This window comes from Solea solea, chromosome 6, assembly GCF_958295425.1.
Source record: "Solea solea chromosome 6, fSolSol10.1, whole genome shotgun sequence".
Lineage (NCBI taxonomy): Eukaryota > Metazoa > Chordata > Actinopteri > Pleuronectiformes > Soleidae > Solea > Solea solea.
In genome coordinates this window covers 23,998,362-24,011,937 of record NC_081139.1, presented here as the reverse complement: position 1 = coordinate 24,011,937, position 13,576 = coordinate 23,998,362, and positions in this window count along the sequence as shown.

The window sequence follows — 13,576 nt, the reverse complement described above, 5'->3', positions numbered from 1 at the left end:
GAGGGAGCAGGATGTATAGGAATATATATGTGGGTATTTATTTTCATCCGGTTCTGCTCAGAATCAAATAAAGCCGCCTCTAATGCCATGGATAATATTTTGTAAACATTTCCAAACACAGCACATCATTGTGATCAAAGAATCACTGAGTTCACAGCCTGAACTTGTTTGTGTGTAGTCGCTTCCTTTATCCTCGCTTCCTCTTCCTCCTCCTCCTCCTCACAGTCGCAAAAGCAGCTATTTTAAGTTAGGTTGCAAAGAAACATTATGTCCCTCACTCATCTGTAAACAACATAACTCAAAGAGATGTATATTCCCCAAAATATGAACCCCCCCCCCCCCATTTTCAGGGCTCTTTTAAAAACAAAAACTGCACTTATTTGTTTTGCTTTGCTCTATTTCTTCCCTGTCTCATTTACCACAGCTGGATCAGAGAGGGAAGGAGGGCAGGAGTGGAAGTGAGATTCCCAGACTGCCCATTTGCACCAGCCCAGCCCCTGCACCAGCTTGATAACGGCGACACTGCCTCCCCTCGTCTCCCCCAGTGCCACCACCCTCTGCCCCAGGCTGCTGTGCTCTGCAGACTGGTGCCCATGGCAAAGCCACCCAGGAATCTTATCTCCTGCCCAGGCTCACTTCTGGTCCTTCTCGCCTGCTGCTACGCATGCTGTCTGAAACTGCTTGTGTGTGTGTGTGTGTGGTTCTCTCCACCTGCTCATTTGCAACACTCTCCCTCTCCTTTGTCCCAGAGTCTCTCCAGCTGGACGCTCACAGTCAACCCAAAATTACTGACTATTTCACATCCCACAATGACCGTGACCTGGTCATGTAAAGCCATCTCTGCTTGTCTCATACCCCATTACCACTGGTCAAAACATCCATTTGAACTCAGGCTATTTTGTTGCCAGTGGGAATTGCTTCATTTGCATTCATTCCCTGGTCAAAGGATTGCAATGCACACAGGCTTTTATCAGCTTCAACTCCAACTGGCATTAGTTTGAATGCAACACCCAGGTGAGCACACAGTTTCCCTTTTCTCTGCTTTATTTTTGGCAGTGGTGCAAATTTTGGCATAATTTCCGGCACAGCGCTAAGATATGCATTTATTTTCTGGCTGTTAGCATGGCTGTTCGCCATGAAGGTTTTTAGCCAGCCTTACTTTTTACAACTTGGGAGAGCATTCCATATTTTTCACTTCGTCTCACTCATCCTCACTCTTTCATGTGGAGGATTCATGGTACACAGACATATATCTTGTTATATATTGTGCTGTTGTTGTGCTGACTTAGTTTTACCCTCATTTTTACCTTTACCATTCATTTAGAATGCACAGGAGCCTGCATGTGCTTTAAAGCATAGCCCAAATTGGATGACACAGAGGTCGGCTGGATTCACCTCTCTCTTAATAGAGCACTTTAAAACTATAGCACTTTATTTACTGATCTCTCTCTCTTTCTCTATAAATAAAGAGCCAGAGCTAGAGTGGATCAGTATAACAAAAACAATACTTTTTTTTTTCTTTTTCAATTTTAAATAATGACTTCTGAGGCTTGTTTTGTTGTTTTATTCTCAAAAGGAGTAAGAAAACATTGATGAAAATCAATTAAAACAGTTTTACTTGGCTGTCAGGGAATCTGTACTTGAGTTAACATGTGGACATGGATCTCATGTCCGCCGGCCTCTATGCTGGTCTATGAGTGAATTCCTTCATCACTGTATATCCACACCTGTGTCTTCCTCCATGTTTATGTACCTGTCATCTAACTCTGTCAAGCTCGACTGTCTCTCTGTTTTCTTGTCCACTTCTACCAGCTTATGTATCAATCGTCTCACCAGTCACATCACCGTCCATCTGTCTGTCTGTTGTCTTCACTGTCTGACTAAATGTCTGTTTTCCTGTCTGTGCCTGTCAACTGTTTGCAATGCTTCTCTCAGTATGCCTGTCTTGGTATTTTATCAACAAGACACTCACCCAGAGGACATGAGTACACAGCATCACCCGAGAGTTTACATCGTGCACACGTGTAAATGTGCTGAAATCAGGATTTTTCAATTGACTACAATGAAGAGAAAGGAGTCACTGGTAGCAACAAAACAACAGATGGTTATAACCGAGACTCATTCTCTTGGTTTTTACATCATGCAGCTTTACTGTTTGATTCAGTCTCACCAGTCTCATCTCGTCAGCGCAGGTGTGAGCCACAGCTGATTCAGAAGCTCTGATAAACTCGGCACAGCCTGCTCACTCCCAGGCTGAGGACAAGAACATACCGTTAAATAATTAGCTCGTAAACTTGCGGTGAAGAAAGTGCTGAATATATGCAATATTTTAGAAGACGGTGAAGCAAGAAGAGGCGAGAATATTCAATTTAGATTCCTCAGGTGGACACAAACAGATTTCATGCAAATGCGGATGCTTTTCCACATGTTTTTAGAATTGTGCTGCCCATAAATGGTCAAACATCATGCCGTTTATCTTCTTATGCTTACAAATGAAGCTTTTGTGTCATGAAAGTCATGAATTGACCATCTTCTCGCTTCCTATATCTTCCATTCTAATCTTCCATTCATCTGATGTTGGGCAATTTGAGTAATCCTGTCAGATTACACTACAGCCAACCACATTATTGCTCTGAAATATAAATTCTACTCTCCCTCTTCCACAGTCAGCTTTCATTTCAGATGACACTGCAACCCACTTCCACTCCCTTCTCCACCAGCCTCCAATCAAATGTTTGTTCAACCCTCAGTCTTTCATGACTGAAATGCCATAAAAACCAAAACCAACAATGAGCTTGTTCATCTCCAGACCTTATCTCCTTACTTTGTCAGTGGCACAACGTGTGAAGCCTATTTGTTCCCTGCAAATGCCCTCTTAATTTTCTCTAGTGCCCTTTTACCAAAATACCAATTTAGCGTTGGATGTTATTCATGCAGTCACTTAAAAAGATTGTTTTCCCATAAAGATATAAAATTGTCGCCAGCAAAAATGAAAAAATGATTGCGGTTTGCTAGAAGACAGCCAGACGGCTTAAAAAACTTTGAAATTTTGCTATTTCAAAAATATTACCTTAGTAAATCAAAGAAGAAACAATCATTTCCCCATTTGCTTTATTGGAAGACATCCTGATATGTTTTACCAGTAACATTATGGTTTAAGAGAGCCAGGGTTATGCTATATTTCAAGTGTCAGGGTAGCTCGCACTAAATCTTGACACTTTTGTGTTTATCCAACTCGTTCATGTCAACAAATGTCTGCTGTGAAAAAAAAAAAGGTCTATATGCCAATGATCACACAATCAGACACACATAAAAACAACACAGCTGATGGTCACACCACAGTAGAATCGAGCAAATGTTGGTTCACCAGGAGAAAAAGATAAGACTATCTTCAGCTGGTGCTTTAGTGAGCGGGTCGATTTACAGTACAGCAGCAGAATGCAACGGGTGTGGGATCAAGTGCCACAACGCCTGTTTTCATGGCAGAGCATGAACATGTCACCCCACAGTGGGACTTTTATGTGTTTCAATACAAGCTCTCGGTAGCAGGCAATACTTGTTGACGAGATATTTACAGGACAGCGCCATCATTTTCTTTTAAGTGTTTACACAGTAAACACTTAAACCCCCCCCCCCCACAGTCTGTGTGTGTGTGAGGAAGATAACGTGGTCGGCACAGTTTGGTTTTACGTTTGGTTTTACTTTCACGCCGCTGAGCGACACGTGTGCGTCACCCGTTATTCAATTACACCAAACAACAGAAAGTCATTACCTTGAAACTTGTGGATATGACATAAAAAAAACAGCAAAGCGAGAGAGAGAGAGAGAGAGATAGGGAGGTAGATGCCCTAGAGCACTCATTGTCTCAAGAATTGACATGAGTAATAATCACGCCATTCAAATCTCCTTCCATTGACATCTTTGATATTGCCCAAGGCGTTGTTCATTTGTTGTTCTTCATGTCCGTTATGGTACAACTCAACTCCCTACACACACACGCACACGCACTCTCGCGCTATTCTCATTCTTCCCTGTCTGGCTGAAATTACTATTGACATTTGGGTTTGGATTTGACATGTGTTGGAACAGAGGAAGGTGCCACAGGTGCAGGTAGAGGTGGTAGACGGTGCGGGGATTGGTCTGGACAAGAAAAGTTCTGGCCCATAGGATAGCAGTAATAGGGCCATTTTACAGAAAACATTCTTGAATATTATGGTAATTTCCTTTCTTTGGAATTCCATGTATGGGTAAAGCATTAATCCTTATCCAGCTTGAGACCAGACGGTTGGCATTGGAGCAGTTTTTGGTTGGTGGGTTGCAGGGATTTGTTGTCCATACCAAGAGGGGGCTACTTATTTTTCATTAGTGTCTGTTCTTCAACACTCTGATGCAATGAGCTCCTCATATCAGCTTCTTTGGCTCGTTCGTCTGTACCCCCAACCCTGTCTTACATCACAACACAGATATACAGCACTCTCAAATTATGTTTTCTTATAAGGTCATTTTCTTTGAGATTGTGTTTGATTTGACAGCCACTTTATTAGGTACACAGGACTCACAGGATAAAGTGTCAGGATGGGGTGATGAGGTCTCCTGCTGCTTCAAGGTTTGACATGTTAAGCATTCAGAGGAGTCTTCTCCAAAACCTGGTTGTAGTGAGTGGTTATTTGAGTTACTGTTGCTAGTAATTGTAACTTCCGATCATTTCAAACCATCTTATCTCTCACCTCTCACCTCATCAACAAGGTATTTTTGCCAAGAAAACTGATGACTCACTGGACTTCATCTCTCTTTTTTTTGGACCATTCTCTTAAAACCAGTTTGATGCTTGTGTGCTAAAAATCCTTGTAGATCAGCAGTTCCTGAAATATTCAAACAAGTCCACCCTGCATCAACAACCATTAATGGTCAAAGTCACCTTTGATTGCCTTTCTTCCCCATGTTGATGCTTAGGTTGGAGGTCTTGTTTTGACCATGTCTACATGCTAAATGGGTCAAGTTGCTGCCATTTCATTGACTAATTTGATGTCTGCAATCACCATAAGTGGTACCTGATAATGTGGCCATTGGCTGTATAGCACGGTAGTGAAGTAGTTCACACATATTTGAGGTGAACTTCTTTTCTGGAACAATGAAATACTCAATGTTGCCTCTGTTGCAATGTGTTTTGTCACAGCTATGAGGACATCGGGCGTGTGACATGCATGGCCTTTCATGGAAATGATGCTAATGCAAAGACATATCCACATTTATGTCAAAAAAAGAACCACAAATACCTGTAGATATGTAAATTAGAATTTACATTCCATTTTGTATAATATGGGCAGCCCATGGTCGAGGTCAAGGGCTGGAATACCCTTGAGCAAGGTACCCAATCTCCATTGCTAATTGTTAATTGGCCACTCTAATTGACCCCAGCCACAGGGGGGGCACATCCAGTGTACACCAAGTGCTGGTCTCAAGCCCCAATAAATCAGGAAGTAAAAATCTCTATCATATCAAATAGGCAGATCTTCCATCCTAGATCCTTTATGAAATGTAACAGGCATATAAATAAGGACTTTTATCCACAAACTAGGTCCCTTCCAATTACAAAATATAACTGTAAGGTTATTGCCGGTATTCCTGTCTGTGTTGTTGCTATAACAAGAATGGAAGGAGAGGAGGTGGATTAAAAACACCATTGTACATGTGTCTTGACCTTGTCGTTGTCTCTTTGTATTGTACCTGTCTCTTCGTGTCTGTTTACCTCTCTGTGACGGAGGTCAATCGTGTTATTTTTCAATCAAAGTAGTGATCTCGTAATACCCATGCTTTCCCAGTCTCACTCCATTTAACAAGGATAATGGAGATTGATGTAAATATTCCATATGACACGGCATCATTCAGCTAATGATGTTTTGCTGATTACCACATTAGCTCGCCTAATCCTACCTTCATGTGAAGAATTACAAACAAACACGATGCCCATATTCAGTGTTTCAATGAAAATGAGGCGGCTCATTCTGAAGTCAAAGGAAATCTAACATCAATAAATCATTAGCGTATTAATTTTGATTGCCATAAATCACGTTAAACAAGGAAGCCTGTCACTGATGAAATTGGCAGGCTCTGTTGTTTAAGTTGTCAGAGTTTCTGACGTGGATTGAAGTTTCAGCATGTTTAACACCACCTTTTATTTGTTTGGTTGTCTGTTTCCTCCTGTTTCCTCCTTCCTTTTACTGTATGTTTGTCTTGGCTCATCATGGCCTTTTCATGATGTGGAACTGGAAGTTAGCTACGTAACCATATCTGAACAAGCCTCACAATGCCAGACTTTTGATGTTATATAATATTTCTGACACTCAATAATATCCAAGCAAGAAATGTCTGTCTGACTGTCTGAAGGTTAATTGCATAACAGTCCAACAAGTAGCTTAAAAGTCGGTGGGTGATTTACTAAGGCCTTGGTTAGACTGCAGCCCAAATTGGATTTTTAAGTACTGTATATCCAGATTGTATATACCTTGATTTTTCTGGAGAGCTAAAAAACACATGAGATCCAATTTGTCCAAAGCTGATTCAAACATCATGCAGAGGTGATTTCGAATGTGATTCTGATCGGATTTTTACAGATCCATTTCTATCTGAACATCTTGGTCGCTCAGATACGATTTCACAGTGTTTTAAGTTGGTCTGTAAGATCAGATTCTGCAGTCCAAACAAGGCCTAACTTTGGTGGTGTAACAATATCAAAACAAAACAGCAGTTTTATGTTATTATCAGTAGCCATTGTTTTTACAGGAATTGCAGATGGTTTCTTGTTGGACTTTACTGAAGACGGAATATTGGGAAAAGACTGTCAGTTTTCCAATAAAAGGATTTACAGGCACCACATGGTTTACAATATTAAAAAAATACTTTTTTTTAAAGTTATATCATCACAGCATTGTAACTCTAAAAGTTGATAAATTAGCTAAGCTATTAAGCACTATAAAATATGATCTCACCTATTTACCATTTGAAGTCACTGAACCATTATATTCACGTTTGTCACATCTGTCATTTCATCACTCGTTTTTAAGCACAAGGCCCTTCTCCACATGTATATTCATTTGGCTCTTACATTATTGGATATAAATGAATAGGAGTGGAAACATCAATTCCACAACACGCCTCAGAGATTCCCTGCAGGCCTTGTGTCAGAGACACACTTCCAGGCAGGTGCGTTCCCTTTGGTGTTTGAGATGAGCAGCGTGCTGCGGTGCAGAGATCGATGCACACGTGGAAGCGCTGCTTTTGCCTGTGCCTGACATGAGGTGCGGACATAAAGGGAGAGGTCACTCGGCTACAGTCACGCTGAAACACCTGTGTCCATTAGATGTCGGCACGTAGAAGGGACATACGTAAGGGATGCAATTGATGCAACAATAATCATTCATATCTGCACAGGAAATCCAAAATGTAAATTTTGTTTTGCCTTGCCAAGAGTTATTTATACAGTAACAATAATGTTCTTTGTGCATTTGTGTGGGGAAAAGTTGCCTTGGAAACGTCTCCTAGCAGCAACACCCCAGTTAAAACTTGCCTACCTCCTAATGATTCAACACCCCGGTAATGAGGTCGGAGTAATTAACAAGAGCAGTGCATCACATTTCTTTCTCTCACCACAAGGAGAAAATTACATTTCTCACACTATAGTTTGCTTTTAAAAAAGCCAACAATAGTTTCCATCTGTGCCGTAACACATTTGAAGGCGGATGAACTTTGACGCAGATGTTCACCTGCTGGTTGTGATAATTTGCTATTTACACTCACTACTATGTCTTATACTTCACTTACCCCTTCTAAAACGTACTGACATACCTTCAATGAATGTTAAACATTGTGACAAAGTTCACAACTGGTCAAAATCTCCAAGTTTAACTGGTGAACAACCACAATTGTCATGGTGAGTGGTTTTAATGTTAAGATTCCTTGACATAACTTTTACTTTTATAGCAACACCTGTATATTAGCAGCTCCTTTACCTGATTAGAAACACTATGTAAAATGTGATCTCACTGCAGACAGTTTTTGACCATTTTTAACACAGTACTCTTATTAGATTTTTCTTGTCAGCTGCATGAGTGAGTTGAAAAAAAAAAGAGAAAGAGATAGTGTGAAGTCAACACTGAACCAAGCCCCTGTGATGTGTCTTTCCCCGTGGGCTTACTATATCCAGATTAAGGGAGAGTTCACAGATAGGCGACAGGCTCCAGCACCCATATCCAATCAGACGGTTCCCTCAGGGGAACCATGTGGTATACCACATATGTGGCCACAGCCTCACAGCATGACACCATGATGTCCTCCAGGAGTCCTCCATGAGGATCACATGGAAGCTGTGAGTGAGAGTACAGCATTTCTGAGGGAAGATGTGGGTGATGTATTTGAAGATTAGGCAAATAACTTGTGAACAAACTGACGAAATATGCCTCTTTTTCCTGTTCTGTCTGCAGTGAATGTGGAGGCAAGGGGAAGGACGGTGGAAACGCACCCATGTGCTGTCGTCTGCCTTTTTTGAAGGCTCACACCCTTCAAGGATTTTCCTTCCTTGGGCTCAAACGCCTTCCTGGAAATCTATTTGTAACACTGCTTACTCCTTTCCCACTCCCTTTATCCAACAACACAGTGTGGGTGCTGTGTCCGCATCACTCTTTGTAATGAATGTATGTCTGTGTGGAAAACGCTTTATGTCGTCCATATGTGTATCACTGCCAGCTATAGAATGAGTCACAAATGGTGATAGAAAAACATATAATACGTATCCACCTCCTGACTAAGATATTTAGGCTCGCCCACCATTCCTTATAGACTTTCTAACATATGCACACACCTTTTTTCTGTTTTGGGACTGCATTACCCTTTTATGAAAAACCTCACACAATGACATTGAGCTCTATAGCAAACCAAATAACCCGACGCCACTTCTAGAGCAATCACACTTGATCCGCGTATGAATGAATCACACTATTCGACCATTTTCCTCTCATCTCCCTTCTCTGCCCCCCCACAGAACCGGAGCAAAGCCACAGCTCATATTTCCTCTAACAAAAGGGGGTGACAGTGAAAGGAAAGTGAAAAGGCTAGAATAAATGCTACGGCAGAGGTACAAGGAAGAGAGTGCGGCGTTTGAAAACAGTAACCTTTTTCAGATGCTGATTTAGTATTCATTATTAATGACCTTTCCTTACCTGAGCAAAGCTGTTGCCAGGAAGCCCCTTCATGTTTGTGTCCGCAGAAGTTGAGGGCAGACGCCGCGGCCTTGTTGGCTGATGGATTCCTACACTTTGTATGCACCGCTCACACAAATACTGTTTAATTTGACCCGCCGAGTCCACATGCTGAGTAAAGAATAGTATGAACATAGCGAGCAAGATGTTAAAGTTCACAGCAGCATACTAAACACAAATTAGGGGTCAGACAGGGAGGATTGGTGGTTCGGTATTTACATAGTCTGTCTACCTGGCAGGAGAGACGACAGAGCTGGATGCAGGATTACGGGAAGACAGGCAGTCACTCCTCCTCTCCGTCACTCTGCTTGCATTTAACGCCTTCTATCTCATCAAAAAGCATTCTCATGCTAATTGAACTTAAAGAGCAGCCATGCGTGCAGCCTGCCTTGAGTGTGCGCTTGTGGATGTGCATATGTATGTGTGTGTGTGTGTGTGTTGGTGAGCTCAAACAATCACCTCAAATGTGCTCATCCAGGCTGGGTTTTCTATTCACAGTGCCTACACACTGACAACGGTGAAAGACACACTCCTCAACACATTCAAACTTCACTGCCAGACAGTACAGTGAAACTGATCTATCTATCTATCGCTCCACCTGTCTGTTTATCTAACAAACTCCCCTCCATCATTCTGTCGTCCCTTTGTCTGTCTGAATCCATTCATCTGTCATTATCAGACGAAAAATGTAACACACACTTTCTCTCTCCGGCTGATAAGACTCTGCACATCACTCCGGAGAGTGTCATGGGAGACCTGGAAATGCACATGCACCTAACTCTGCAAAAGCTCATCCCCCACTATGTCATCCCACTTTTTTTTCTTTTGGTGAGTTGAAACATATTTCTCTGCAGCCTCTTTTGTCTCTCACCAAATGCCAAATTATTGTATGCAATCACAGCCTCTTGTCTGTGCCAGGGTTTTAACTGCACCGTCAATATTCACCACTACTTCTCCTTTACGGCTATAATTAGACTGCTTACTGGGATTTTATTGTGAAGAACTTCAGCCAAACGCAGAGTCTTAAAGCCTTCTGTGAGGAGACGGCTTTAAGGAAATTAAAAGATTTCCGTCATCAAGTTATGAGTCGTGGTTAAAAAAAAAAAAAGTGAGCCTCATAGAAATGATGCTAGCATTATTATGTTTGTCAAAGGCAAATGAATCTTCAAAAACTGACAAAACTGCTGAAGAAAGGAGAAAATGACAAGGTGTGACACCAGTACACAACGGCATGATGAGAGACCACAGTGCAGGGGTCTCAAACTCAAATGAGCATCTAGTCTGGTCAGGAGGAGGAGGAGGAGTGAAAATATGAGCTTAAATGTATATCATGATATTCCATCCCATCGCAATGAATATTTCACAGAATTTCAAAACACAAGTGTTTGCTTTGATATGGAACAATACAGAAGACAAGATAATAAACAAGTAAGATTTTAAAGAATTATAAAGAACAAAAACTGTTGGAAAATCCATTGTGTAATGTTGCACAGTATTAGAATATGAGAGAAGTCCTCATATTATAAAAACAATAAAAACAACTAAGCCTCCAGATATGCTCAGTGTAAAAGGCCACATCCTTTATTATCATAATTACTACTTATTTTATATATGTGTATATATAGTACATACACTAACAATTAGCTTATATTTGTTATTGTTTGTAGGTTTTTACACATGAAAGCCTCCGTAACTTAATTTTAGAAATGTAAATATACACATGAATGGGCAAATACACACACACACACACACACACACAGAGAGAGAGAGGCAGTGACAAATACACTACACCTCATCCTTACGCAAGACATTTTTCATTCAGAATACCAGGTGTTACCTCACTCCCCCGTGAGTCCTACTTTTCTCCTCAGAGCAATTAATGACACAGAGGAGCCAGAAAACTCTGGCCCCAAAATGGCTGCCCATCTGGAATGGAGGTGTCACATCACCCTGACAACCAGGTCGAGCCCTCCGAGTATCATCAGTGTGCGCCAACAAAGCCGGGGGTCAGAGTTCACCTCACCTCGTGACCTCTCTGTGGAATTGATCTGTTGTAGTGGAAATGGGATTTTGGTGCAGCATGATTCGGACAGCAGCCAGACACTGAAGACAGTTTCTGTCACATCAGATAACATGGTTGTATGGAAATGCATCAGAATTAGGTCACATGCTGTGAAAGCATGTGTGTAAGTAACCTAAAATGGTACCACGCACATGAATTTCCCATGATTAATGGTAAATAAATGAATACAAAATAATCTAATGAGCCTTACTCCTTTCTTCAATATTTATGTATTTATTTATTTATTTATTTAAATAAGGACATTGCACATCAATTAACATAAATATGCCAGATTTTAGCCACTGGCTAATTTACATGTAGTCCTTGTATGGAAGGTGACAAAACATATACAAACATGACTTTTACAGCAAAATCAAAACACAACAAAATATAAACTCATAGATTTGAAGGGAAGAACAGCTCACATGCAGACAGCAGATCCAAAAACTTTAAAGAACAAAAGCAGGCAGTTTAAATTATGAGAAAGGAAAGTCTGCATCAACATAAGTCAGCAGACTCTCAAGGTCCAAGCCAGCACAGGATGGCTCCTCCTAACTGTACACATACAATATTAAAACTGTGGTTGGCCATATTAAAACTAATACACAATATTAGTGATTAACTAACATTTCTATTTATATCAGTTTAAATCTTTTGATTCCTGTGTTCCTCACTCAAAAGTGTACAAGTCTAAAAAGTGTGAGAGCATTCTTCGATTTGTTTGAACAGGTGAGCGTTCTGAGACTCTTGGAGCCTGTGGTGCTGCTGTTTGTCGAGACGCTTGTGTTTTCAGGGCGGAGAGTCATTCAAAGAGAGGAGCTGACAGCATGGCTGTGCAGCTGGCATTCAGCACAAGCAGAGACGCCCACCCATGTCAAATGTCACAGCACTAATCTCTTTCCAATGCAGCGCAGGTATAACCGCGGGGGCCAGAGACAGACACACCTCATTGCTCCACAGAATGAGATTCCCAAGAGGCTCTGCAATTCACAAATCAACAGGCTTTCTTCTAATGAAATCCATAGCATCTTGTCACTATTGTTTTGAGCTCAGCTGTGTGCTCATTTTAGGATTCCTGGGTGGCCAGTGTTATGCAGCAATTTCCCAGTTTTTTTCGTTTTTTTTTTCTCTCCGCAAGATTCTTTCTATTTTCCCTATTTACTGAAGTGTGACGTCTTTACAGTTTGTAAAATGTGGACTTTATGGAACTGGACATACCGTACATATAAACCTATAGATTCCAGCAGCAGCATAGATAAAAAAAACAAGTATAGTCCACAGATCTCCTTTTACCAATAGTTTTAATGGTAAACAAGTGGTACTGACAGCATTTGTTGCATTATTTGTTTTAGAGTATGTGGAGATAGAAATACACTTGCTCTGATCCCAGTGTCAAAAAACACTATATAACTCACTCACACATATGACCCAATAAAACACATTTTATTCCTTGGATATTATGAAATATCCTATCTCCCAGATATGTTTGTATAGGCGTCTGCATAATTCTACACCCTTCTTTATTAATGCGCTCATAAAAAAAATAATAATAAATCCACGTGACCCATAAAATCCTCATGTCACAGTGATACTGTACATGTGAACAATGCTCCACGCTTTAAAAGACAGCATACAGGCTTTTTTTTTTTTTTTTTTTTTTCTTGGCACACCCCCTCGGATATTTGACAAAATGGCACTAATCAAGTTAAAGGGGACCTTCCTGCCCTCCTCGTCCCTCTAAACATTCTCAGGATGAAATCATGTGCCTGACATTCCCTCATTCCTTTGCACTCTTCCCCCTAAATTACCGGGCGGTGATATACAGCCTGTGTGTCCCAAGGCTACAGGAGATTTAGAACTTTGTCCCACATGAAGGAGAGGTGAGAAAAGACATTACTATGCAGAATAGGTTGTATTAAAAAGAGCCCTTTATGGTGCCCCATGCAGATTATCAATCTATTTGTGTATCTTGGCCACCCAGAATTTCATTTCCCTTTTCATTTATTTGCTTGCTGCAACCGTTTACAGTGCTGAAACAGAAAATTGAAGCCATGACAAGCAAAGGAGCAATAATTCAAGGGCAAAATAGTATGCCTGCAGATGTTCTTTTTGGGTAGGGTGGCTTTGGGCTGGGCGGTTGAAGTGACCTCTTTTTAAGGAGCTAAGGAGAATATCTTGAAAAAAGCAGGCTGTCTTTGGTCATTGGCACTTTTGTTCTCAGAGCCTTCTCATTGGCTTTGAGCTGTGTTAAGTGTTCTTG